The sequence below is a fragment of the Erpetoichthys calabaricus genome, chromosome 5, assembly GCF_900747795.2.
Source record: "Erpetoichthys calabaricus chromosome 5, fErpCal1.3, whole genome shotgun sequence".
NCBI classification, from domain to species: domain Eukaryota; kingdom Metazoa; phylum Chordata; class Cladistia; order Polypteriformes; family Polypteridae; genus Erpetoichthys; species Erpetoichthys calabaricus.
Genome location: NC_041398.2, coordinates 190412194 through 190439302, shown reverse-complemented (window position 1 = coordinate 190439302; position 27109 = coordinate 190412194). Strand labels below are relative to the sequence as shown.

Genomic DNA, 27109 nt, shown 5'->3' with positions numbered 1-27109 from the left:
TCCTTGCCAATTTGTGTAGACGCAACTCTTTTGTTTATAAAAGCAATGTCATTGCTACCATGTAACCAGTATCATTGTTGCATGTGACATCAAGATATTGCATTATTTAAGATTGTGGTTCAATTTGCTTGTTATAATGGCTTTGTGATGAATTGCTATGTGCTTTTTGTTTGCTTTGATAATGAAAACCCATTCATTGTGTTAGGGCTCACTTGATTAGTTTGGTTTAGACCAAACATAATTTTTGACCAAGAATTTTTCCTTTCATTTTGAACTTGATGCCAGATAGTTTGCCTGCCTGGTTTCAACTCTACCTGTTAAAACAACCTTGTCCTTGGCAACGATTGTTACAACAATCTTCTGTCATAGTCCCAGAACTCGCTTATAAAAGTTAACTTCATGTCCTGAAAAGTTCATAACAAAATCATATAAAAGAGCATCCCTTAATCTTACAGTTGCACCCTTATTGAATCTAAAGTTCATAATGAATGTGAGTGTCATTTGTAGCAGGAATTATTTTACTAAATATGTGTTAAAACTATAAAAATGAAAACTTTGAAGCATAAGAGACAGATGATTGGCAAATAAAATGGGACAATTCACACATCATAATTATTACATTCAGCAATTATCTTACCAAAATTACACAGTAAGTGCATTGATGACTGCATATAAACTGTTGGTTTTAATGTTAATAGCCAGGCTTTTCAGATATGGCAATAAGGGACGAAGTATTCATTTTTACACATTGTCCCTCCTGTTTTGTTATTAGCATTTTATTTTTGGAGTTGCTGCTTTGTTGTACATCATAATGTAGTAATTTCACAGAAACTGCTTCTTTCAGTTAAAATTGCTGTTTAAACATTATCATTGTCATTTTAAGTTCTCTGAGTGTCTTTGTTATGTCTAAACAGCTTAGAAAAAATAGCACAATGGAAAGGCCTGGCAGGATCATTTTGAGGCAAGGAATGGAAACTAACAAATCATTAAATAAAAAAAATGGTGTCCCACTCTAGCTGGTCTCCTTTTATTTTTATAAAATGCAGGAACCCAGGTTTGCAGCCTAGAGTTGATCTTGGTTCACCTAACCAGAGTTATGATGTCTGGGTCTTGTGAGCAAAACAAATTAACAACACTAACTCTCAATGGCACATAAAACCAATGGTCTTTCTTTTCAGAACTGCAGAAGCCTTGACAGCTTACCTTCAGACAAAACCCTAGTCATCCAAATGCCACCCAGTACCAAATATCAAGGAACCTGTGACTCTTGTAATAAGTTGAGGTGTGCATAGCAACAGGCACTGAGGAAATAGTCAACAATATTCCTAATTGTTGAATGGCAGAAAAATCGAATTGATTTCCCAACTACTGGAAAAGATAAAAGATAACAGAAAAGGTATGACTCACAGGACCAAGTACTGTAAAACAATTGGAAGAATGCTGACCCTGACAGCCTGTGTGCCTGCTATTGGAGTGTTTGTGATTGATACATTGTAATTACTTTTAGTCAGATTTTACCGATGATTGGCATGGTTCAATTTAATTTGTTGCTTGCTGTGAGTGACATTCTATTCTGATTATTTCTTCAAGACCAAGGAATTAAGCAGCTTAGAAGACACTAATTGTGATTGTTTTCTCTGGTATAGCAGGCATATGTTACAATTCATTTTGAATAGATTGCTCCAAACCTGAATAAAAAATGTTCTTAAAAATGATCATTAGTGATCTGTATCATTGTATTATTAAATAAATCACAAGAAAGAGCTAATTTATTTTAGAAGCATATATGTAATATAGCATTCTCATCCCTACTTAATCCAGTTCACAGTCAAATCCACAAATCCTGGCAACAATGGGTTTAAGGCACAGACCAGCTCAGTGTTGTGATGTGAGCCTAAAGCATAACAAATGGGTCAGAGGCCTCCTAAAATCCACTACCTTTAATAACCAGCCCAGATGAGGCATACCATCCCCAGCAGTAGTGATATCAGGGTGACCCCATCTCCTTGGACTCCACCTCTAAAATACATAGAATTGAGGCTCATTTAAAAAGACAGTATCCAATTACAAAAAATACACCAAAATATGAAAATTAATAATTCAAAAATAACAAAAGCAGCAATAAACGCTCATTAATACATTAACTCGTTACTACATTACAATACATAACTCATTAATACATTACAACACCCTGGACAGGGTGCCAGTCCATCTCGGGGTGTTTCAAACCCAGAATGCAGGATCAGATCCCCAGGCCACTCCTTAAACTCTGCCAAATTTCAGTAATATCTCAAGTTCGTGTTCAGTAAGTTTTCTGTGTTCTACAATGGTTTAAAAGTAAAGAAATCACTGAAGAACCTGGCCAAAGTTATATGGTGATCAGGTCATAAATATTCAAAGAAACAGCCATGCTGTCATAAAATTCTGATAAACCAGGAATGCAAAACAAGTGCTACTACTCCACTGGGTATGAATATTTAATTTTTTTATTAATCTGTTGTATAAAATGCTCTTCTTACTTTCCTACGTCAGCAAACCAAACCACCAACTACAAATAGACTCTGCCCTCCACTTTAATCCTCTGTTCTCTCTGTCTGTCTCTCTCATTCTTATTTGATCTCTGACCAATTTTCTCTCACTACCACCTTGTTATCATACGTTTCAATTATTATTCTGTTAAGGAAAAAAGATTAAATATTATTTCCACCCCTGTATAGGAAAGAAGGTTCAAAACCCAATGTTTCAGATATATACACTGTAAAAAATTTCCATAAATATAAAGGTAAAAATACTGTAAATGGTGAAAGTAAAAGACCTTTTCTGAAAAAAAGGAAAGTTACCTTATGTTCTACTGAAAATTACCTGTATATCTTAAACAATACATTTCATTATTTTTTACAGCCAAGTTCTGTAAAATCGATATTTTTCTACCTTCAAAATATGCTAAATACTGTTTATTGATGCATTACAGATACACTGAAAAAATCTGTTAATTTTACAGTGTAAAACTGTTAAATAGTGAAGGTAAACAATCGTAAAATGTAAAATGGTAAATCACTGTTTCAGTAAAACCGGTTACGCTATTTGCATAAGGACACGCCCCCTTTTACCATATTGTTCCTAGTGAACCGCATACATTTGAATAGTTGGGAAAAAAACTTAAACTAAGTTAGCAGACTTATTTTTCCCTGCGTGCTGAAGGATTTTTGAGGTTATGGAAGCTGATTTATGGTGGGTTGTATTCGATAAGTAGGACACCATACACCACAAAAGCAAACTTTACTTCCACACCAGACAACGTGCCATAACTTCCTTAAACATTGAATTGTTTTTAATGTGTATAATTAAATGGTACATGTTTGCTATTGATTGTTGTTATTTTACTGATGCAAGCTGTGTACTGGGGTTTGACCCTGACAATACATATTGTTTATTGATTGGCATATTTATTACACAACATGAGTTTCAGGTTATGGTTAAACATTCCCTTCTGTTGAAATTTGTTGCAAAGAGCAAATAGTTTTTACTACAAAATTATACTGTAGACCCAAAAATATTGTCACCTTATTTATTATTGTAAAATTTTGGCAACCCAGCTGCCAGTATTTTACCGTAAATGTAACATTTTTTTTAAAGTGTACCGTAGACTAAAAAGTATTGTCACCTTCTTTTTTACGGTAAAATTCTGGCGACCCCAGCTGCCAGTATTTTATCGTAAATTTAACATTATTTTTTTTACAGTGTAGCTTTTATCTGTATAAAACTTGTCTATGCTCTGAAACAGGCATAACCCATTTCTTACACAAAAGATGGGTTTTGTAAAACATAAACTAGAAACTGACTTAATGTTATGGAAAGTTTCGACCATGTGTATGTCTTACACAGACTTTTTTGTTGTTGACATTTTAGTGACTCCAGGTGGCAAGACTATGAAGTGAACAAAAAGTCTTGTTTTGTTATTTATTTAAATGGTGCGTCAGTCACATTCTGATGTCCGTCTGTCTATCCACTCATCCATTTATTTATTTTCTAAACCTGGTTGTTCTAAACATGTAACGGAACAGGGATTGCATGTTTGCTGTGTAATGGTTTCTGTAATGTAGGCTCCAATTCAGCACATACAGTAATTCTATAAATTCTTAGAAATTAAATTAAAAATTCTATTTTCTTGGATTTCTAGGATGTCTAAATTTGATTTCTAAATTCAGTCATTATCACGAAAAGGAAAGAAATACCAATAACAATATGTAAATGGCAGAACATGGTGTTTTTTAAAATTTGTTTGTTTGTGTATTTTAATTGTGGCACAATAATCACTTTCTTATTTTAAGAAGTTAGAAAATGTACACATGAATTAACATAAAGGTGTGATATGTTAACTGGTTTAAATATTAGAGATTTTTCTGTTATGCAGTATATTTGCTTCATCAAAGAGACAGAGGAATGTCTCTTTCTATTGCAACAGGGGCATGTGTAATGTAGATTTGCTCACACCGGCACGCTTCCAATTTGTACAGGCTGGCATAAGCATCAGGCATACATTCACTATTGTTCAATGGCTTTTTTTTTTTTTTTTTTTACTACTGAGGATCTGTTTGCCATCAGGAATGTCTTTTGGGAGTGTAAAAGAGAAAAATACTACAGACAAAATACACATGTTGAAATAGCCTCTCTCAAGCTAAACCTGATAAGCAACCAGTAATTAAAATTATCCAGAGCATTTCTCTTTCTTTTTGAATGATTGACAATATGCAAGTGAGAGTTGTTTTGGGTAGCAGAGATTATTGTATTCATTGGTCCATCCATCCACTAAACCTGCTTATCCAGGGCAGGGGGCAACTGTAGCCTATCCTAGCAAACAACAAATGCAAGCAGAAACAACCACTCTACAGGGTGCCAGCCCATCGCAGGGTTGAACTCCCACACACAGACATCAGGGGATAATTTATTATTACCAGTTCATCTTATCTACATGTCTTTGTCCTGTGGGATGAAACCAGAGCAAAACCACTTGAACCTACATGAAAAATTTATTCAAGGATGTAACCCCCAGACTCTTTAGTAATAGGCAACAGCACTACCTTTGTGTCACTGTGCCCCTAATTCTTTGAATGACATACATTAATCTGTGGCCTTAAAACTGAGTAAAAAAATCCCTTTTATTTGACACTTATTTTAGTAGTATAGTGCAGGTCGCTAGGCCACTCCTAGAACATCACTAAATTTCAGTAATATTTCAAGTTCACATTCAGTGAGTTTTTTGTGTTCACCAATGGTTTGAAAGTAATGACATCACTCAGGAACTTGGCCATATTTTATGGTGATTAGGTTATAAATATTTAAAATGGTTGTTTTTTGAAGCCATAGATATTTACTGGTGGGAAGTGACGAGGAGCTAAAAGCGCGTGCACAAGTACATAGTTTAAAGTTCATTTGAGATTTATAAAGGATCTTGGCATGGGACCTGGCATACATGCAGTTTTATAAATTTGATTTTTTTTGTACATAAACTGTTTTTGCCTTTCTAGTGTAAGCAGAATTTTAGTATGGAATCTAAGCAAGGTTTCATACATTAGGCCCCAGGTTTGCAACTGAAAATTAAAGAGCAGGTAGGAGGGAACAAAGCTAGAACAGGTGAAAAGAGAAAAGGTGGGAGTAAGTGATAAAAAGCTTTAATTAGAGAAGATAAAAGGAGAGATTAAAAAGTTAGTCAGTCATTAAGACCTGGAGAAATATGTGGTCCCAAACACAAAATGAGCGTAGCTTCTTCTGTTTTCCTTTGAAAGTGTCTTTTAAGCCTTTTGAAAGAACAAAAACATAGAAATCAGTGTGGCTATGATCAAGGCATATTTAATGTTCTGCAATAGGCTTTTTAAGGTCTTTGATCTTAATGGCCTGAATGTGCACCCTGAAATGGTCTGCTGGCCATCTCCCTATTTCACCTGTGTACGGTAGATGGCTGCACTCTTCCTACAAGGAATGCAGGAAATAATATTTTGTCAGTGTTCCCATATTCACATTGATAATAAATACAGTTTTCAGTGGTGTAATATGAGTAATTCACAGTTAATCTGCAATGCCCACTTAATTTGTTATTGATGTATTTCTAGCAACAGTAGACTAGAAACACATGCACATGCCTGAATGAAGTACTGTATATTTCCCTTTGTCTGCATAACCTGTGCTGAGCATTTCCCCGTATGCTAGATACTGTTAATCATCACTCTCTTGTGGAAACAAGTGAAACTTTTAACAAATCAGACAGTTTACTCCGAGGGAACCACATGAAAAGGGTTCTTGCACTCCAACACACACACGCATAAAAAAAATGTACTATGGAGGGATTGTAGTATTAAAAAATGATAAAAAAAATATCATTTAACTCTGATATATAACATAGATGAGAAAAAAACATTTTGCTAGAAACTACCTGTTTATAGCATTTCACCTTTCCTGTAAATCCAAAAGATTATTTAACCATTTGATATAAGGAAACTGGCTTATTAGTATGTACCAACCCTTTGATATGTCAATGTTCATTCAAGGAGGGGCTCTCACAACTTCAGGAGTGTGACAGCAATATAATTCTAATTGTTTGATGTACAAATGTAGATAACAACCTGTTTGTCTACTCTCTATAAATGCTCTGTTTTGGGATAGATTATATTAAGTCAGATGAGAGTTAGGCAGAAGTCCCAGCGGACTATGATGTTTGCTGATGACATTGTGATCTGTAGCGATAGTAGAGAGCAGGTTGAGGAGACCCTGGAGAGGTGGAGATATGCTGTAGAGAGGAGAGGAATGAAGGTCAGTAGGAACAAGACAGAATACATGTGTGTAAATGAGAGGGAGGTCAGTGGAATGGTGAGGAAGCAAGGAGTAGAGTTGGCGAAGATGGATGAGTTTAAATACTTGGGATCAACAGTACAGAGTAATGGGGATTGTGAAAGAGAGGTGAAAAAGAGAGTGTAGGCAGGGTGGAATGGATGGAGAAGAGTGTCAGGAGTGATTTGTAACAGACTGATATCAGCAAGAGTGAAAGGGAAGGTCTACAGGATGGTAGTGAAATCATCTATGTTATATGGGTTGGAGATGTAGGCACTGACCAGAAAGCAGGAGACAGAGCTGGGGGTAGTAGAGTTAAAGATGCTAAGATTTGCAGGGTGTGACGAGGATGATAGGATTAAAAATGAGTACATTAGAGGGTCAGCTCAAGTTGGACAGTTGGGAGACAAAGTCAGAGAGGCAAGATTGCGATGGTTTGGACATGTGGAGAGGAGAGATGCATCCATACACTGTACTGCTGACTTCCAAAACGCTCTATAAGAAACTGAAAGATCCCTAATTTATTTGGCATTTTACAGTAGTGACAGAGATACTATGTCCACAATTCACACTGCATAAGATTTAGTTTTAGCTAACATACTGTATAGTACTTGAAGAATAGTGCCTTCTGCACCCCACAAAAAGAAATATCACCCATCAATAACATTAGGACATGTGGTTAATTTTGAATCCATTGTTTATTATTTACATCATTTCAGAGACAGGATTACAAAGGATACAATGAAATACATCCTAAGAATAAATCAACACTCGTGCATTTTTCAGTTTTTGACATTTCTTCCATTACGAAGTTTTAGTTTTGCAGTTCTGTTGTTCTCTGTAATATCTGAGATATAGGAATGTGCAGGTTACACAGACACCAGCTGTAACTCCAAAAATATTGAGGATGTCACATTAATAAAATATGTGCGAACATGCAATGTCTTACTTTATTTAGGGCTAGACATGTGAATTAATGCATGACAAACTACAATAGTAAAGATTGTGGAATATTCATTGTGTCCAACAGTGAGCTAATTTGTTCACTTGGAAACAAAAGAAAAGAATTCAAAGACACCAAGATGAAAGGGATGGGCCTGGTTGCCTCATCGTTAGAGTAGTAAATCAGTCATTCTTCCTACTTTGCAGCCACAGAGCCAGTTTGGCTCAGATTACACTCACTAGAAGATTCATGAACAGTCCTCTAAGACCAGTGAGCCTACAGTGGCTGTAGTGTTTGCCAGTATAAGTAGATTATAGAATTTGGGACATGCAAAATCTCTCACCTGTACTCAGGTATCAATGGGAATTTCTTAATATTAAATACCCAATCAGAAACTAACAGTCCAAATCTAGTGAGTTAGGCCTAAACTAGATGATGTGAGAGGAGGGGGCTCTTATGACTTCACATAAGAGAAAAGTTAAGTAAGAAATGGTACCTCTCTTAAACAAAACATGAAAAGGGAGAGCTGATTGCAGGGAAAAAAGTACAAAGTAATCAGAACTGAATTAAAACTATGCTGCCTCTCTGGGCCTGAACATTTAGCTATTGATTAACGGCCTGTCAGGTGTTGTGGCTCACCCAAGTGCCTGCCATAGTGCCACACCGAAACACCCTTTTCTCCATATCTGTCTCTTTTTCTTTCCCTCTCAGTCTCTATCTGTCTTTCTTTATATTGTAAGACCCAGCCATCTCTTTCCTCTGCCAGTTAAGTGTTAACCCCAGTTTTCACCCATCTCAGTGATCCCCTGGCCATGAGGTGCCTATAAAACCAACCAGTGATTACTTCCAGCAAAGCCCAGAATTCCCTGCACCTCTGAAACTTTAATTGCTCTTAAATTGTAGGATCTCCTGCACAGCTTCCATGCAATCTTGTTTGTTAGAGGCAAAACACAGTCTTGTATTCCTCTCTGATAGTGTGTGTGTCAATGAACAATCAGGAAATGCTGCTGCTTCTGGTGTTTCCTTCCTATCCTTGCTCTATTTTTGGCAGGAGCTTCAGTCATCCTTTCTATCTGTTGGGTTACTTAACTCTTACAATTGTTTCTTTTGTAATTATTTCCTACAAATTCTTCTCAATGAAATTCTGGAATGTTTTCTTTATTTCTGGACAGAAAAAAATCCATAGAATTGTTTATTTTTGTTATGAATTATTGTTAAGTGTTCCAGTAATAATTTATCATTTCTTTTGAAATAGTTGCAATGTCATTTAGTTTTTGTTATGGATGGTTCTAATTCGGAACTGATGGTGAAGGATGCCTTCAGGGGTTGCTAGTCAACTTTTCCAAGATGTAACACAAAGCGATGTCATTGGTGCAACAACCTATAGCCAGCTTCACTGATAACTAGTTGTTCAAATTTGGGGATATGTGGAATAGCGTTTGTTGTGTTTTTGGTTAGAGTTTTATGGAAAATGACTTAGCAGTTGTTTTTCTGACTTAGACTTCAGTATGGCCTCTCTTTTTGATAAAAGCTAGACGTGATTCACCTATAACATCTTAGGTATATTTAAACTATTTTATCTTCTGACCTGTCATCTGTTGCTCTTGTGTTCTGCTACTTCTCCATCTTGGCAGTACACTAATCTTTAGAGTTCTGGAACAGTTGTTATGCCACAGTTCTGATTTACTCAGGCAGGTTTCCCTATTTGTTTCTTCTGGGTGACAGAATACACATATAAAAAACAAATCTGGTGCAACAGTGTATAGTGTGCTGTTTTAAAAGTAGCAACCATGTTCTAGAACGGCAGTGTAACAATCCTCAATAAATATTCCATAAAAATGTTTGTGGTGAAAGGTAAAAAAAGCAATAAATATATACAAATATATATGTTAAAATCAAGAATAAAAGCAGAGTCAGAACTACCTTTCTTTTCCTCTGAGCCCCAGTGACTCTCTCTCATGCCCATCTCCCCAGGGTCTTCTCGGCACGGCTGAGATGCCAGAGAACATGGTCAACTGACCTTAGCTTTCGTTCTAGCCACCTACGTCACTGTCTGCTGGGACACTCAGAGGCTGTCTTCTTTGTCCTACCATAATCCCTCATCATCCGCAGGATGACCTTGAGAGCGCTCAGCTGCTCCTGCTCATAATGCTCAACAGGAGCAACCTTCCCCTGGTTCACCATTCCTCTCACTATCTCACAGGGCATCCTGACTGGCTTGTCTCATCTCCTCCACACTAGCCCAATTCCCTCCTTATACCAACCCCCATACCCCTCCCACACTACCCCCCCACCCCCCGACTTCTTCTTTAACTAGATTTTCCTTCCTTTCCATTCTTGATCTTGATCTCCGTTCTAACTCAGATCTTTATACTCTCTGCAAGTGTAGGTGCTTTCCTTAATGACCCACAGAGTGTCAACGAGGGAAGGCTGTGTTGAACGTGAACAAGCAATCGGCCCTTTCCTCCATTAAGTAACATGTGACCGCATGGCTTTCTGCCAGCATATACCTACACCTACAAAGCCTGAGTCACATTGTCTTTAATATTTAGCAACACCGTGGACCCCTAACACACTGTATAACAATTCCTATTTCTATGTTTTGTTTATGTGAGCTATTTACGAGCTAGATGGCTTAGTCTGATGCTCACTTTTGACCATGCTGTGTCAGGAGATCAGAGGAAGCTGTCACAGGTGCTCCACAGTAGTTTTCATTTGTTAGCCTAGGTGATACCAGCATTTGCTGCTTATTGGAAGTCTTTCTGGGAGTAGCCAATGTGACTCATGGGCTCTTTTTCTTTCTAAATTCCCACACTATTAATTAAAAAAAACTGTCTAAAAAATAATGAATAGTTCTATATTTGCTAATATGGACTTAGGAAATTAGACTGGTGTGGGCATTTCTGAAGACAGCATTCTTAATTTTATTCACTTGCTGTTTAGTCTGTAACCATTTTGTTAGTATGTTTAAAAACAAATAGCACAAGAAATCATTTTGCTGTAGGTCACCTACTCCCATGATGTTGTCTTTTGCTGCATTACTGGATATTTTCATTTTCACAGGCATCTAGCCAAGTTTAGCTATTCATCGAGTCACCACTCTCATGGGCCCTTGAAAACCTGATGGCCAAACTGTACTAATAGGATTCAAATGTCAGGAAAAGCTAATGAATTTTAAAAAGAAGCAAACAGCTGGGAGAAAATCCCACTTATATCATCAGAGCCACCCCGCCTCATGTCATAAATTGTTAACTGCATGAATAATAAGCAACCAATACATATGAACAAATGCAGTCAGGCTGCTGGATTTATCTGTTCTGCATACTACTGCAATTTTAAATATTCTTTGTGGAAAATGAATTCTTAATTAAAAGCTTTTTGACTCATCCAAAATATTGCAACACCATAAATAGGTCAACAGGGGCTAAAAATACTTCTAAATATCTTATGTGGAACTGTTACAAGTGTATGAAACTGCATACCGCTAATGATATTTCAATTAGCCCCATGCAGCTATGCTTTGTACTCCATTCTCTCAACAATCCTGAATCCAAAAGCCTTAGGACAATAAATGCCTGCTTACCTACTCTGGACCTTTGAGTCAATGCAGATGGCTTCACTTGGCTGTTAAACGAGCCAGAATAAACTATACTGCCTACAATACTTCGTCAAAAAGCAAGCTGCCCTAGAAAATTAATTTGAAACACATCTAGGGCAAAGCAACCCCCCAGGTGTAAATGAACATGAAACTTTATTACTGATGATGCACTTGGTACCCTATAAGTCAGTCATGTTTAGTGTAAAGTCACATATCACATTTATAGATCTAAACATTTCAAGTGGTAGAAAGAGCATTTTTGGAGCAAATCAAAGCATTTTGGAAGATGAAAAGCAATTGTCTGCAGTGTTGCAAAGCTAAAATGCCATTGTGATTAAGGCACCAATTATTATAATACCTGCATGCAGTTTTCCCTTCCTTGAAGTCTTATCCATAAATAATAAAATAAGTTTTGGTCAGTGATACTCTAATGTAGGATTTGTAAAACAGAAATTTTAACTTGCCCACCTAGGACAAGGGTCATTTTAAATGTGGGAATTGAGTGAATTTTAAATTGGTTAATTAGAACAATTTAAATGAAAACGGGGTATTCAGCTCAACAAAGCTCACCAGTACGATCCACTTAATTCTTCTAAAAAAAAACCCATCAAGTCTAGTATTGATAGTCCCTAAATTCTTACTGTCTACCACAGTAAGTTGTTAGCTTATTCCAAGTGTCTATGGTTCTCTGCGTAAAGAAAAACTTCCTAATGTTCATGTGAAATTTACCCTTAACAAGTTTCCAGATGTGTCCCCGTGTTCTTGATGAACTCATTTTAAAGTAACAGTCTTGATCCACTGTACTAATTCCCTTCCTGATTTTAAACACTTCAATCACGTCACCTCTCAATCTTCTTTTGCTTAAACTGAAAAGACTCCGCTCTTGTACTCTTTTTTCATAATTCAAACCCTGTATCAGCCTTGAATCAGCCTAGTCGCTCTCTTCTCTGTACCTTTTCTAGTGCTGCTATGTCCTTTTTGTAGCCTGGAGACCACAACTGCACACAGTAGTCCAGATGAGGCCTCACAAGTGCATTATAATGGTTGAGCATAACCTCCTTGGACCTGTACTCCACACATCATGCTGTATAACCTAACATTGTATTTGCCTTCTTAATGGTCTCTGAATACTGACGGGAAGTTGATAGCGTAGAGTCCACTATGACTCCCAAATCCTTCTCATAAGGTGTAACTCTCAATTTTCAGATCTCCCATTGTGCATTCAAACCTAACATTTTAACTCCCTATGTGCAATACTTTACTTTTGCTGACATTAAATTTCATCTGACACAAATCTGCCCAAGCCTGTATGCTGCCCAAGGCCTTCTGTAATGATTTAACGGATTCCAAATTTTCTGCCAATCCATCTATCTTAGTATCATCCCCAAACTTAACCAGCTTGTTACTTATATTCCTATCTTAATCATTTATATATATTAAAAATAGCAGCGATCCTAGCACTGACCCCTGTAGAACACTACTCTTAACATTGGCCAATTCTGAAAAGGTTCCTAGCATTATCATCCACTGCTTCCTGTGTCTGAGCCAATTTTGCACCCATCTAAAAACATCACCCTGAACTCCCACTTCTTTTAGTTCGATGCCCAACCTCTCAGGTGGCACCTTATCAAATGCTTTCTGAAAATCAAGATAAATAATATCATATGCTCCACTTTGATCATGTCCTTTTGTTGCTTCCTCATAGAATTCCAGCATGTTACTAAAACATGAACCCCCTCTTCTGAACCCATGCTGACTGTTCAGAAAAACTCCTGTACTTTCCATGTTCTGTTCAATCTTATCCTTAATAATTCCTTCCATTAATTTTCCTGTGATGCATGTTAAGCTTACTGGCCTATAGTTGCTTGGATCTGCCCAGTCACCCTTTTTATATAACGAGATATTTGCCATTTTCCAGTCCTTCGGAATCTCCCCAGTGCGCAGTGACTTCCTAAAAATGTGTCAAGTGTTAATGTACTCACTAGCCTCCTTAAGAACTCGAGGGTAAATATTATCATTTTGCCTTCAGCAATACCAGTAATTACTCAAATAATTCGGTAATGCTCCTACTTTATTTACCTTACTTTTCTCTGTTGTAGGAGGGAGTTTCCAACCTTTACATTTATAACAAGGTAACTGAAGTACACTTGTTTTAAGGAACAGAATAGTACAATTTAATAATAAACACAAAGATTATAGAAGTATGAGAAATGCATTTATATATTAACATATAAGACTGGATGTAGACTCACTAGCAAATATATAGGTTGACTGTTTATTGGTACTGAATTTAGAGTTCTACTTCATCTTGGCACAGATAAACAGATTTATGATACCAAGTCTTTAAAGATGATTTTCCGAGGTTGAATGGAGTTGTTGCTTTGTTATTGGTCCAGGTTCAAATGGAGGATTCTTCATGCTTTGAAGTGCACTCTTTCTAATTGCTGCCTGATCCTTGTCAGTGCTGTGCTGCTGCTTCCTCAGCTTGTCTTCTGCTGTCTTTTTGCCACTTCATAGGAAAACGGCATTACTCATTCTGGCCCAGGGGTTTAGATGCTGAATTTCCCTTTTTGAAGTAATGGTGTCTCAGCCTTGACAGACTATTGGTACACAGCTTTGGCTTGACAGACTGAAACTCAGCTTCAGGTTCACAAGAGATTGTTGGATTTTGCGCTCCAAGGAAAGGAAGATTGAACCTTCTCCTGATTAGACTGAAGTCACTTCCACTTACAAAATCAGTGTCTTCTAATAGACAGGTTATTCTGTTCATCCTAGTTGTCATCCCTTGAATTATAGGTCTTTGTTCTTGCTTAAGTCTGTTTCGCACATTCTGGCTCAAGTGATCTGTAGAGGGACTTTTAGAGAGATGTCAGTTCAACTCTGATTTACACCTTTATTATCAGATGAAGTCCAGGCTGATCCTGGCACAAGATGGAGTTCAGTCACTTGGTTTGGAATGCAAGTGTGGGAAAGTGTGGCTGGATGCCTGTATCCCTGTTAAATCTGCTTTCTTAACAAGCCTGGAGTGCCACTAAAGCCTAGCAGAATAGGGAAATAAATAATCCAGATTTTTAACTGAGTAATAGATTAGATAATTGCGAGTGGTGATGGTGGTTAAATTTTTGCTTTTCTGACAAAAGTTCAGTTTCTAAACCATTGCTCCAAAGATGTCACCAAAGTGACTTCGGATGGAAACATAACTTAACTTCAAAATGGCGACATTCATAAAAAAAAAAATGGCAAAATAAAATTTGTACTAATAGAAGTTAGGAAAATACCATTTCTTTTGAACTTCTTGATATTTGAAACATATGTTAAACTGAAACAATTAAACTCATACCATTATCATAACATAAGCTGGTCAAGAGAGAAAGACAGAATAGAAGAGAAAGTAGAGGAAGTGGCAAACTCAACTGAGTTGTTTTTTCTGTCCTGTTCCGTTTGGTTTGTATTGTCAGATGACAGATGCTTTTAAAAGCCTAAGTGAGATTGGTTTCTAAGCAAAGCCTATTTTGTTTTCAAGTTTTGTTCAATGGTGAAAGATTTTTAATTTTGAAAATTTACTGTTCCACCTGTGTTGCAAAAGGCCTTGCCTTTCAGATGTGAAAATACAGGGCCCATTAAAGATCATTAAGACCTGGCAATAACAAGATCTTTTACAAAATCCAAACGAGGCAAAAAAGTTAATTTAAGCAGACTTCTTTCAAGAAATCATATTGAAAAGATGAATTTTTATGGCTACCTTTATTTTTTTCTCACTTTTCTATCAGATAAATTAATGGCATATAACTTTTGTCATTCTTGTTAAAATTATTATGTAGTGATGTACATTGGCTAGTGAGGTAACTGCGGCTGTAATAAGTTACTTTTTATTTTTTATTGATTTTATCATACTTAGCCTGAAATATGGTCTTCTAGCAAAAGGTTGTAGCATGTCAAATATTGAAACCCCCAGAAAAGTATGAAACCTGAGTACACAGATAGGGAACTGACCAGACATTTAATGGGCATTGGATCCTCCACAGTTATTCCCCTGAGACAGATGAACTTGTGTTTGTTTGCCTCCTTAGATTGAATGGATCCTGTTTCGCTATAAGATATTTTCTCCTTAAAATAACTGTAGATTCAAGAAAGATTAATGGACACATTACACACCATAACAATAATTAAAGGAGCAGATTATTGTTTCACAAAAAATTGATCAAATTCAAATTAAAAATTGTTATAGTGAAACTTATTTTGATTAGCTCAGGAATATAATAACATACATACAAGCACTAATGTGAGGAACATGCAAAGATGTAATTCAGAATGTTACAAATAATAAATTCTGTGGGTTAAAGGGCCAATAAGCCAATATGTCTCAAGACTTAAATCAGAATCTAAAGAACAAAAAATGGTATCCAGACAATAGAAAGTTGAAATAGATCTTTTGTGAAACAATAACCTGCTCCTTTAATTGTTGATATTTATTTGCACTGCTTGTTGTACAGTACTGTATATCATATGAATGAGTGGTTATTCTTTCATGTTAATTGGCCAGTAGTCAACATGTATATGCCAGTAAGAACGTCCAAAAAGTCTAGTGTACATTATATTTAAAATCACTTAATGCAAAAAAATTATGTGGCTGTCTTTTGTAATGACCTGAGCCTCTGGAGAATGAAAGATAGAGAGAAACTTCTCCATTACAGCGACAGAGAAACAGTGGCCAAAAATGTTTAGGGAAATTTTATTAGGACAATGTTGCCCATTCTGTTACTTGGTATTCATCCACAGCTGTTTACCCTCTGATGAGAAAATCTTTTTTTTTTTGGCAACATTTTTATGTGATATCATTTATTAATGAAATAGTTTATGTTGCAGTATAGTTGTAGAGAAAACAAGTATCCCAGACAAGTTTATTTTTTCCCCACTAAAGAGGAGTGTGGCTTGTGACTTGAATTTCAATAGCCTGCTGCTGCCATAAATATTGTCACATCTGTCACACCATAATGTTTTCCACCTAACAGATAAAATTGTTTCCTTCTCAGCCTTGACAGCGTCTCATCGAAAATCTTTCCATATGTTCTACATCTTCATTTCCTTTTCTTTTTTTCTTTTTTTTGTCTAGGATTTTGAGAAGTTTGGAATCCTGCATTCTTTCCCTTTAGGGCTGTTAAAACAGGACTGCTCATCTGAAAGCTGCATGGATGTGAATGTGAGTTAACTGGCAAAATGTTAAAAGCATATACAATGATATCATTGAAAGACAGTGTACAGGAAGACCTTGATTGTCTTTATTTTGTTCAGGATGCTCACTGGATAGTAAAAAAGCTCTTAGATATTTTTAAATATTTTTGAAAGTAGAAGTGCATTTTGTTGTGTTTATTTTTCACAAGATTTGAAGGGCTATACATTTTTAACTCACCCAGTGTCTCATGTCCATCCCAGCATTGACCATTGGGTAGTATGAATTGAGTGTTAAAGCCAGTAGGTTGAGTTCATTTACGAGACTGAAACCTCCTGAGAAGCCAAACTCAAAAATGTGGCCAGCTTTCCTTAAGTATAGTCTGTGAAAACTAGATGTCAGTCTTTCTGTCAGTTTGAATGCAGAGCAATAGGTTACATACATTTTAACATAAAGGGCTTGTGTTCTGATATGATTAGATTGTATTTGAGCTGTCATATTTTTGTATTTCTGGCTCCTTTCCTTTGTCAGGATGCACTGATGACCTTTTTAAAAAAATTACACATCCTCCATTATTCATTTTATTTCTGATTATTCATATTTTTATTGTTGGCTTGGTGACTACATCTTGTCTGTATTTTGTATATTTGATTTTCATGGATGTTACTATTTTGTTTATTTTGTTCATGGGTGTCACTGTTTTTGGTGCTTTGTATGCTGTGCCTTGCTAGGCAGGTGATGTGCACATTATTGACTGCAGAATGCATCTGGGGGTACTGAACAGAACTTCAGGGCTTGGGGGCAGGCACTGATACCCAGAGATTAATTTTAGGACTCCCTACTACAGGACCAAAAGGCAACATTCAGTATTAATATAAAGATAGTTAAAAATCGTTCAAAGTTGATTTATAATTGATATAAACCACAACTATCAACTGGCATCAAGTCCTAAAAAGCAGAATTTTAGTAATATTTTAGTAACATTTTAGCATAATCTAAAGTAACCTTTGGTCTCAACTCTTACATAGCACCAATGAAGTGTTTTTTCATCATGCAGTTTGGCATATTAAGAGTTCATAGCATGCTGGTAAAATTATTGTGAATATGAGCTTTGTTTGGTCTTATTAAACATTAATTAAGGATTCACAAGACTTACACTGAGTATGCAATATGAAGAAACACATTATCACCCACTAAATTCACCAATGTGAAACTATTTTAATATGCCAAACAGCTCAGAGATTTATGACCACTTTATTAATGTTTTGTAATCTGCATTTTTTAAATTTCCTCAGTATTTGTCTTCTTGTGCATGCACACTTTTTGCTACAGAAAGTGTGTAAAGCTGAGTGTTGATTGGTGTTGTGAATTTAGGGACAACACTTAGGTTGTTAACACTAGAATTACCAAAGCCTACGAAAAAACTCATAGATCTGTCCCACCTTAAATCCCTTTTCACCTCTTCGCCAGCATCTTTTGTCCTGTAAATGTGTCAATAAGCAGCAAGCAGCCTACAATCACATCACCCCACTGCCTCACACTTTTCTCAGCTCAGGTCTGTTTACCTGCGTGTCAGTTGCTTAGAGTTGTATAGAGTGAGAAGTGAAGCAAAATTACACCTTTTATAAATACTACAGTATATCATTATTTGGAACACATGCATTTCATGTGTTTTCCGTGCCTACAACAATCTATGTAAACACATCGTTAAAACAGAAACGTTTTTCATGTTTTAGTAATAATTGACAAAATATAGAAATGAAGTGTATAATGTGTGAAGCCTGAAGTCCCAATATCAAATAAACACTTTCACAAAAGGTACAAATATAACAGAACAAGTGTGCTTCTCTTCAAGAATGTAACTGCAGAAAAAGAACTCGCGTTAAGGCGTGATATTCACACCCCTTTGATAAGAGAGCTTCAGTGGCAGAACGGAATCAACTGTTGACTGGTAGATAGATATGTATGGTTACACAGTATTAAAAGACAGTGAACAACGTCAGTTACCTTTGTTCCTGCGTTTGATAAAAGGCGAGCTTTAAAGCCTGAGAAATCACCCCGTAAATGCACACGTTTAATTGCACATATGTTAATATGTATGCTTACACAGTATTAAAAGTCAGTCAAAAATTAACGTCATTTACCTTCGTTCCCGCGTTTGACTCGTGCTGTAAATCTCTTCCTTGTTTTTAGTTCACGTGATTACGTAGGAGCCGTGATGACGCGATACGTGACTCCGCCTCCTCCATTAGAGTATATGGACAAAAAATATGTTCCAGTTATGACCATTACGCGTAGAATTTCGAAATGAAACCTGCCTAACTTTTGTAAGTAAGCTGTAAGGAATGAGCCTGCCAAATTTCAGCCTTCCACCTACACGGGAAGTTCGAGAATTAGTGATGAGTCAGTCAGTCAGTCAGTCAGTGAGTCAGTGAGGGCTTTGCCTTTTATTAATATGTATAGATAGAAGTGCACTTGTTCTGTTATATTTGTACCTTTTGTGAAAGTGTTTATTTGATATTTCACACATTATACACTTCATGTCTACATTTTGTCAATTATTACTAAAACATGAAAAAGTTTCTGTTTTAACGATGTGTTTACATAGATTGTTGTAGACACAGAACACACATGAAATGCATGTGTTCCAAATAACGATATAGTATTTATAAAAGGTATAATTTTGCTTCACTTCTCACTCTATACAGCTCTAAGCAACTGACTTGAGCTGAGAAAACTGTGCGCGGTGGGGGAATGTGATAGGCTGCTTGCTGCTTATCGACACATTTACAGGATAAAAGACGCTGGCGGAGAGGTGTGAAGAGTTTTAAGGTGGGACGGATCTACAAGTTTTTTCATAGGCTTTGGTAATTCTAGAGTTAATGGCGTTGGCTCTTTCAAAATGATAATTTTTGGATTTGGCATAAAAAACAATACAGTGCAATCAGTTTGAATTAATTGTCACATTTAGAGAATACAATCAAATTCTTATTTTCATGCTTGACCATCAAACAATCTCACTCAGTGGTTATGTAACATATAACAACACAGAATGCAGTAAACCATTAATTAGTCTAGGTCTGGGCCCATGTGGACTCCCCTAGTTCTGCAGCCATGTCACATGGTGACGATGGCCATGCACCTTAAACAGTGTCTGAACTTTAAAATTTAAAAGAATGAGTTTTAGAGAGAGACTTGTGCTAAAGTAATAAAAACCTTTTGAAAAAAATCTGCTTTTGACTTTTATGTAACATGTTGTACTCTTTGTTAAAGCCTTGTGTACAGTATAGACCTTAGTTAACGATGACCACTGTTTTTCTGAAACATCCTTAAAGACAGATCTTATTTCATCTCTGACATTTTTTTTTTCAAACTTGCCTTTTGACCTATTCAGACCCAGCATCCAATTTGCTGTGGAGTGTCACATTGTAAAAGCAGAATTCAGAAAGCATATTGCATCTGTCCGGATTTCACTGCTGCAAGTTTATCAGACATGAAAGTAAGAATTTCACACTATTCTATGCATTTGACAATGCTAATACTACTAGTGCTTCTGTTACTGTTACTACTACTACATCTAAAATAAGGAAAGCCAACCCCATACTTGTTTCATGGTCTCAATTTCTCAATCTCTTTCAACCCTCAATCTCTCTGTCTTCTTTATTTGGACATTTCTGTTAATATGTAATTTTTGAGTATTTCCAATTCCAATTTTTCTTTTTTTCAATTACATTTCTTTTTCCTTATTTTAAAATGAACTTTTCACTTTGTTCCTGGCATGTGAATTATAGCCTGTATGAGTGCCAGTTTTCAGCAGGGAACGTGGGAGGCTATTTGCATTGGTAAAATACTGAGCAAATATTGTCTTTAAAGGTAGCACACAGGTAGCTGTGCATCTTTGACTCTTTCCGTCATGGTTATGTCTCCTTTTTATTCTAAGCTTTCAAAGAGCTTTTATTGCCATTCTGAATAATCTGGAATCTAGCAAATTCATTGCATTTGCCAAAATCAACTCACAATTCATTTTCTTTTTTTATTCTAATATTTGCAGCTCATCATTTGAATGTGTCCAACTCAATACAGAGGCATTCATGTTTTCAGCTATATTGTCCCAGTTTATGTAGGACTTGGGAGCATTGTATAAAAGCTGTTGTATAAGCAAGTCTTTGAGATTAGTCAAACAGATATGTCTAATTGAAAATGTAGCTGTTCAGTGTGCCATGTATTTAGTGGTATTATCTATGTACAGTAGATTCCATAGATGAAATTATCTCTAAAAATGAAATGTGATCAAAAAGTCGTTGATGGCCTCTTTTTTTTTTTAAACCATTCTTCCCCATTTAGCCCTCCAACAAAAATCAATATGTGATTACAAAAGTAAAGGTTACTTTTGCAGCTCTGGCTATAGGAGCACATTCACTGCATGGTGAGGAGAGCTGCTAACTTATTTTCTTGAATGACTTCACTAGCTGAACAGCATCCTCTGTGAATTTCCTGGTTTTAAAAGTATTTTTCATTTTTTACCAGGTCTAATGATTAATCTTACCATTACATTTGTACAGCAATGGAGAAAATGACATAACAAAATGAGATTGGCCTGATGACATTTCAGTATAGCTTTTTTGGGAAGTCTATTCCAGTGGCATTGCGCATAAGGCTGAATCCAACTCCAGACAGCCCACTAGTTGCAGAGCACACACATAGTGTACATGTTCATATAAAGTGAACTTAGAGTGATCAATTAATCTAACATGCTTATCCTAGATATGTAGGAGAAAAGCAGAATTACTTGAACAAACTTTGAAAGGATGTGCAGTGATGCTGCTGTGATTGGCACTGAATCTCCACCACGCTAAAACTGGACTGAGTTCAGTAAATGTGTGCACGGATTATTTCAGAGAGTGATCAGAAAAAGTATGGCTGATGTATGCCTGTGTTACATGCTGTTGGTCTTTTGTAAGAAAGAGATAAGTTGTAGTAAGTAACAAGGGTGCCTTGCTGTCTTTTTGTATGCTTTAAGAAGAAAGGTACTTTGATTGCTTATTGTGAGCTGATCAAAAGAATGGGACAGCTGAGAGAAAAATTGATTACAGACACTAAAAATAAAATTCCCATCTCAACTAAAGTGTTACTTCACTCTTTATTGTTTGCTTTGTTACTCTCTGCCAGTAATCAGTCTTACAGCTAGAGATGGAAATGGCAAAATCCTTTTCATCAACGAGCCCTTAATACTTAAGTGCACTTTCTTTCAGTTCTCATTTCTTTCTATAGATTTTTGGAGCTATGAAATTGTACAGACATGGAAAAGCCCATCATCTTCCTGCTGGTTTCTTTTTATTCCACTGTAGAAGGCAAAAAGCTTGCAGTTGAGGTTTTTTTTGTTCATTGTTTTCTATCACTTCAACCAAAATACTATGCAGATATTAAAATAACTAGTAATTTGATTACCTCTTCAGTGTTACTATATAGCAGTTTGTGAGAAAATGGATTGTCCTTGAGCCTGACCCTGACTCCCTGCAAACCGACAAGCACTTAACAATTAACCTTTCAATAAATATATAAATAAACATATTTAACATGGCAAGAAATTGTACCCTGTCTGCTGCATGTATTATTACAGTATATTACAGGATATCACACTTTAATTATTTAACTATTTTTATCACAGGATGGATTTTAGATCTCAAAGTCTTTACTCACTCTTGAATATCTCCATAAGTTATGGACAGAGTACATTCTCTTGAAGTGGTAGTACAGTAAAAAATTAAAGTCATAGAATGAATTATAAACCTTTTACCTTATTCAATCAAGTATAATGTGTACCACTGGTGAAAGGCGTACGTGACAATAACGGCTTTGTTTTGGTTGTTAAGTGGGTATGATGTGCACATAAGTTTATCACATTGTGGTAAAGTGAGGTCCGCGGCTGATAATCGGCACACTCGCAGCTTTAAGGAGGGGGCATGGCAGCGTTGCAGGTGCGGTTCCTGGGCACGATGTGATCGGTCCCACACTTAAGTGCATGGGTGCGGAATCGCCTATGGCTGTAATTGATACAGGGAGCTTCTAATTGCCACACCTCTGCAACGTCCCTATTGTAAAAGGGGAAGCGTGAGTGCAAGATAGGAGAAAAGAAGAAAAAAGACAGAACGGAGGTTAGTGAAGGAAGAAGGTAGGAGGCAGGAGGCGAAAGAGCCGGTGCGGGAGTGAGCGAGCGAAAGGGAGTAGGCTTATTGGAGAGAAGGCAGGCAGTCGGAATGGGTTGCTCCCACTGAGCTGTTTTGATGAGCGGGAGTGACCAGGGGCCTCATGTATAACGCCGTGCGTAGAACTCACACTATAACATGGCGTAAGCACAAAAGCGGGATTGTGCGTACACACAGAAAAATCCAGATGCAGGAATCTGTGCGCACGCATACTTTCACGTTCTTCCACTACATAAATCCCGATTTGCGTGAAAAGTAACACACGTGCACGCGCCTTCTGTCCCGCCCCAACTCCTCCCAGAATTACGCCTCTTTGAATATGCAAATCAATATAAATAGCCTTCTGTGAAAAGACAATGGGAAAAGCACAGGGGAAAATATAAGAATTTAAGCGAATACCAAGTGGAGGCAAAGGAAAAACATGCTATTTGTTGGTTTAAACAGTGGTATAATCAACAAAAGAAAGTTGATCGAGTGACAGAGTGTCGGAAAAACTCGAAAGATCAAATTCACGAAGTCACACAGTGCCCGAAATCACATATCAAAGTCGCTGTGAAAGGCGAGTTGTAGCCCACCGTCTGAGTGTCATATGAAAGCGTATTAGGGTACAAACAAAAAACATAGGCACACAGTGGGAAAAAAGCACGAAATGTCAACTTTAATCTCGAAATTTCTTAAAATCGTTTATTTTACTAGTTTCTCAAGTAGCATGTTAAATGCTTTTTTCTGTGTTTGATCTTCTATGTGCTCTATGTGTGTGAATCACTACGTGCTTCCGTTCTTTCTCTTTCTCCGACAGGACACAGAATGCATTACATTCGAGATATTACAGCTCTCTGAATAATTAAAATACTGAGATGTATACGTGATATCATTTTCATGATGATAGGAATGAAAGCATGTTATTAAACATGGGAACACGGTGGCGCAGTGATTGTTCATATCTCACGCAAGAGGCTTGTTGCACCATGTGTGACCTTCGATGAAATAATTTATTACAGAAGTACTGTCTCTTTCAAACGTACTAACCTCCAATTCCTGTCCATACTTTTCTTTCTCCAATCGCCACACAATCAGCTCTGTAATAGACGTGAAGCCATTTGTAAGCTTAGAACGCCGATTCTTCAAAACTTTTAAGGAACATTGAAATATCTTCGTAGTACATGTTTAATTATTCTATTCGTCAATCCTTCCAGTGTCGCGTCAGCACCAGCAAGAATACAGCGCAAGGCAGGAGCTATCCGTGAACTAGCTAGCGCTGCGGCACCGTGTCCTCACATGTTTAATTATTAGCAATACAGATTATTTAAATGAAGTTAAAGTTTTATCTGTATACTATAAGCAACATATTTTGCTGCATTTCATCTTAAAAATGATATTGTCATCATACGCGCTTTATAAAGTAGCGCAGGTTGTGCAATATTATAACTGTAGTGCAAGTTTACAGTGAGGTGATTGAGTGCGTTTATAGTTCGTGGGATGAAACTGTTTCTGAAACGCGAGGTCCGTACAGGAAAGGGTTTGACGCTTTTTGCCGTGGTTGAGGTAGTGTGTACTTGAAACTGTATACCGATAATTCTCTTTCCGATCATCTGCTGCTGTGATTCACACTCAGATACAGTGATATAAATACTCCGAGTGGTGCAGTGAGAGTAATATGGAAAAAAATGATCCGCAGTGGCAACCCTTAACGGGAACAGCAAAAAGAAGAACAAGATGCAGTGAGCGTAACAACACTAAAGCAGTTCTGGTATTTGGAATACTATGGCTATTCCCTGGCCCATTATATTGCAGCAGGTTAATTACAATCAGATGTATTACACTAATAAACAATATGCAGTTAATTTCAGTGTATTTATAAAGCCGCGTCAGGAATGTGGAGCTAAGAAAGAAAGGATGAGCACACAGGAACAGTAGTTTGACCATTCTGTGGACCATTATATTGTTACAGGTTAATTACAATCAGATGCATTAAATTTATGAACGATATGCGGTTAATTTCAGTGTATTTGATAAAGCCGCCGCCGTGGATGTGGATCTAAGAAAGGGTAACCACACAGGAACAGTAGCACTGCTTTGACACTGGGTGCCGCCAGTCTGCAAAACCGGGCGGATAAATTGCGTACGCCAAGGTATGAGTTACCGTGGAAATGTGCGTGGCTTTACGCCAAGTTTAGGTTTTATACATCGCGATTTGAGCGTGGAAAGGTTCGTACGCAACATTTCTGTGCGTACGCACCGTTTATACATGAGGCCCCAGGAGTTTGGATGGCTCGCTGAGGAAGTCAATGGGGTCAAGGAGGCTTGGGGGGAGAGCCCCAGCGTGAGAGCCCTGGTCGTTGGGGACCTGAGTCTTGGTCCGGCGAGGGAGCCTGTATATAGCCAGGGGACGGAAGGCAACTAGATGTGTGGAAGGTCAGCTGCGTCTGCTGACAGGGCAACTCCTGTGGTGCGAGGCCCGTGGAGGATACGCAGAGGAGCCTCCAGGTAAAAGGAGAAGGCACCAGGTTTTTTTTTTTTTTTAAATGATTGTTCCTTCCAGTATTTTAACCTTGTTTTAATGGGATTTATTAGATTATGTTAACCTCCACTTTTTCACAAGCTTTAATGGATTATTTATTTATGGACTATTTTGAAACACTGCACTATTTATTTGGACACCGTTTGTTGTTTTTAATAAAGGCACTGTACACTTTTGCACCTTCCCCTTGCTTCATGTGGTATTCTCATTTGTACAGCCCATCCTGATCACGACTATCGATGGTGTCGAGTTCAAGAGGAACCCAAATGAGAAGAGGGATCAAGGAGCCGACCCACACTGTCATACACATTTAATAACTTACCATATTGCGGAGAAAGTAATACTAGGCAAATAAACAGTAGTCCATACATTTATAGATTTTTGTATTCCACACATAAAAATAAATTAAATTTAGAAAATTTAAAAAGTGTGCAGTTTCTTCCAGTGAATGGTGACATATAGGTTACCCCTACTGCCTCACTGATTCATCATGCTGCCTTTGCTCATTTGTTTACTGTGTGGAGTTTACATGCTCTCCCCACATGTGTGAATTTTTCTTCATCTTACTTGGGTTTCTTCCCACAACAAAAATAAAGTAGTCCTGAAATTTTAAATTGGCTCCTTTGTGATTATGTGTTAATGGGCCACCCAGTCCAGGGGTGGTTCCTGCCTTGCACCCCAATGCTGTTGAGGTAAGCAGTAGCCTCCTACCACCCTGAAATGGATTAAGCAATGCTACATATATTATGGTATGTTAGTTTCCACCAGAGTCATTTGATGATAAATGACGCTTTTTAAATGTTAGTTGGCCACATTTTCAGCATATCTGCAGATTTTCAAGCTTTAAAAAAGTATTTATTTGAGGATATATCAATTTACTTGACCTTTACGAGTATTTTTGTAATAGACATTTTTATAATGTACAGTCAGCAGGTTTCTGTGCAAATCTATTAGTTGCTTTATTGCAACCTTTAAGGAGGTTTAATCTTAAAAAAAAAAACAAAAAAACAAAAAAAACCTTTTCAGTCTTGCTAGTAACAAAATGCCAATAGCAGACCCATGTAGGCAAACTCCATATAGGTCTAGCCTGTACATTTTACTTCAGGACCAATAGCTGCACCTCAGTGATGCCATGTATAAATATTTAATGCATATAATATGCAGGATCAAGATTTTTAGGCTCTTTTAATAAGGAAGAACGGTAGGAGTCTCAGCAAGAGTTAATAAAAAATCAGCACCAGCAATAGTTATGTTATATGCTATAAGAACTAGAAAGCTCTAGTCTTTAATTTTTATACAGATATTGCAAAGTGGTATTGCAGTGATTATTGCTGCTGCTTCACAGCAAATCGTCTGCAAAGTCGTCGTTCATTTGAATGTTGCACGTTCTTCCAGACCACAGTTTTGAGAGAAAATGGAACCAGAAGATAAAAAAGAGAAGTCAGAATTTACGCAGGGGTCATAACTGGGAAGACAAAAATTAGATAACAAAGCTCACAAACTGTAGCCAGGATCATAGTTAGAGAATCGAATGGTAAGTCATAAGCCAAAAAGGGTCCACGTAACTGGAGCCAAGAAACATAAGAAATAAATTATAATTAACGGGCAGAAAAAAGAAATCTCATAACCAGTAAATTTAAAAGCTAACAATATGAAATGGTGCAAAAATTTTTCTTTTGACAAATCCAAATCTGGGCTTATTAGGTGCTGCTGTATTTCAGCCACCATTCCTCAGATGACTGGGGTTCAAGTCCTTGTCATGTCTTTTATGTTAATTTTTACTTTTGTTAATTATTTGCATTTTTCCTTGTTTTTGATGTTATATTACTGTTGAATTTGTCATTTG

At 36.9% G+C, this 27109-nt stretch overlaps 1 protein-coding gene across 5 annotated transcripts in view; it reads left to right on the top strand.

Annotated features, from left to right (window-relative positions):
• The window catches only part of apba1a (amyloid beta (A4) precursor protein-binding, family A, member 1a), a 357632-nt gene that overhangs the window by 94391 nt on the left and 236132 nt on the right, over positions 1-27109 (top strand). For 4 of the 5 annotated variants that reach the window (XM_051927782.1, XM_051927781.1, XM_028802334.2 and 1 more), the window contains exon 2: positions 16480-16566. The exons of the other annotated variant lie outside the window; for it this stretch is intronic. The gene's annotated coding sequence lies outside the window, so the exon portion shown is untranslated. The remainder of the gene's footprint in view (positions 1-16479; positions 16567-27109) is intronic. 5 annotated transcript variants of the gene reach the window in all.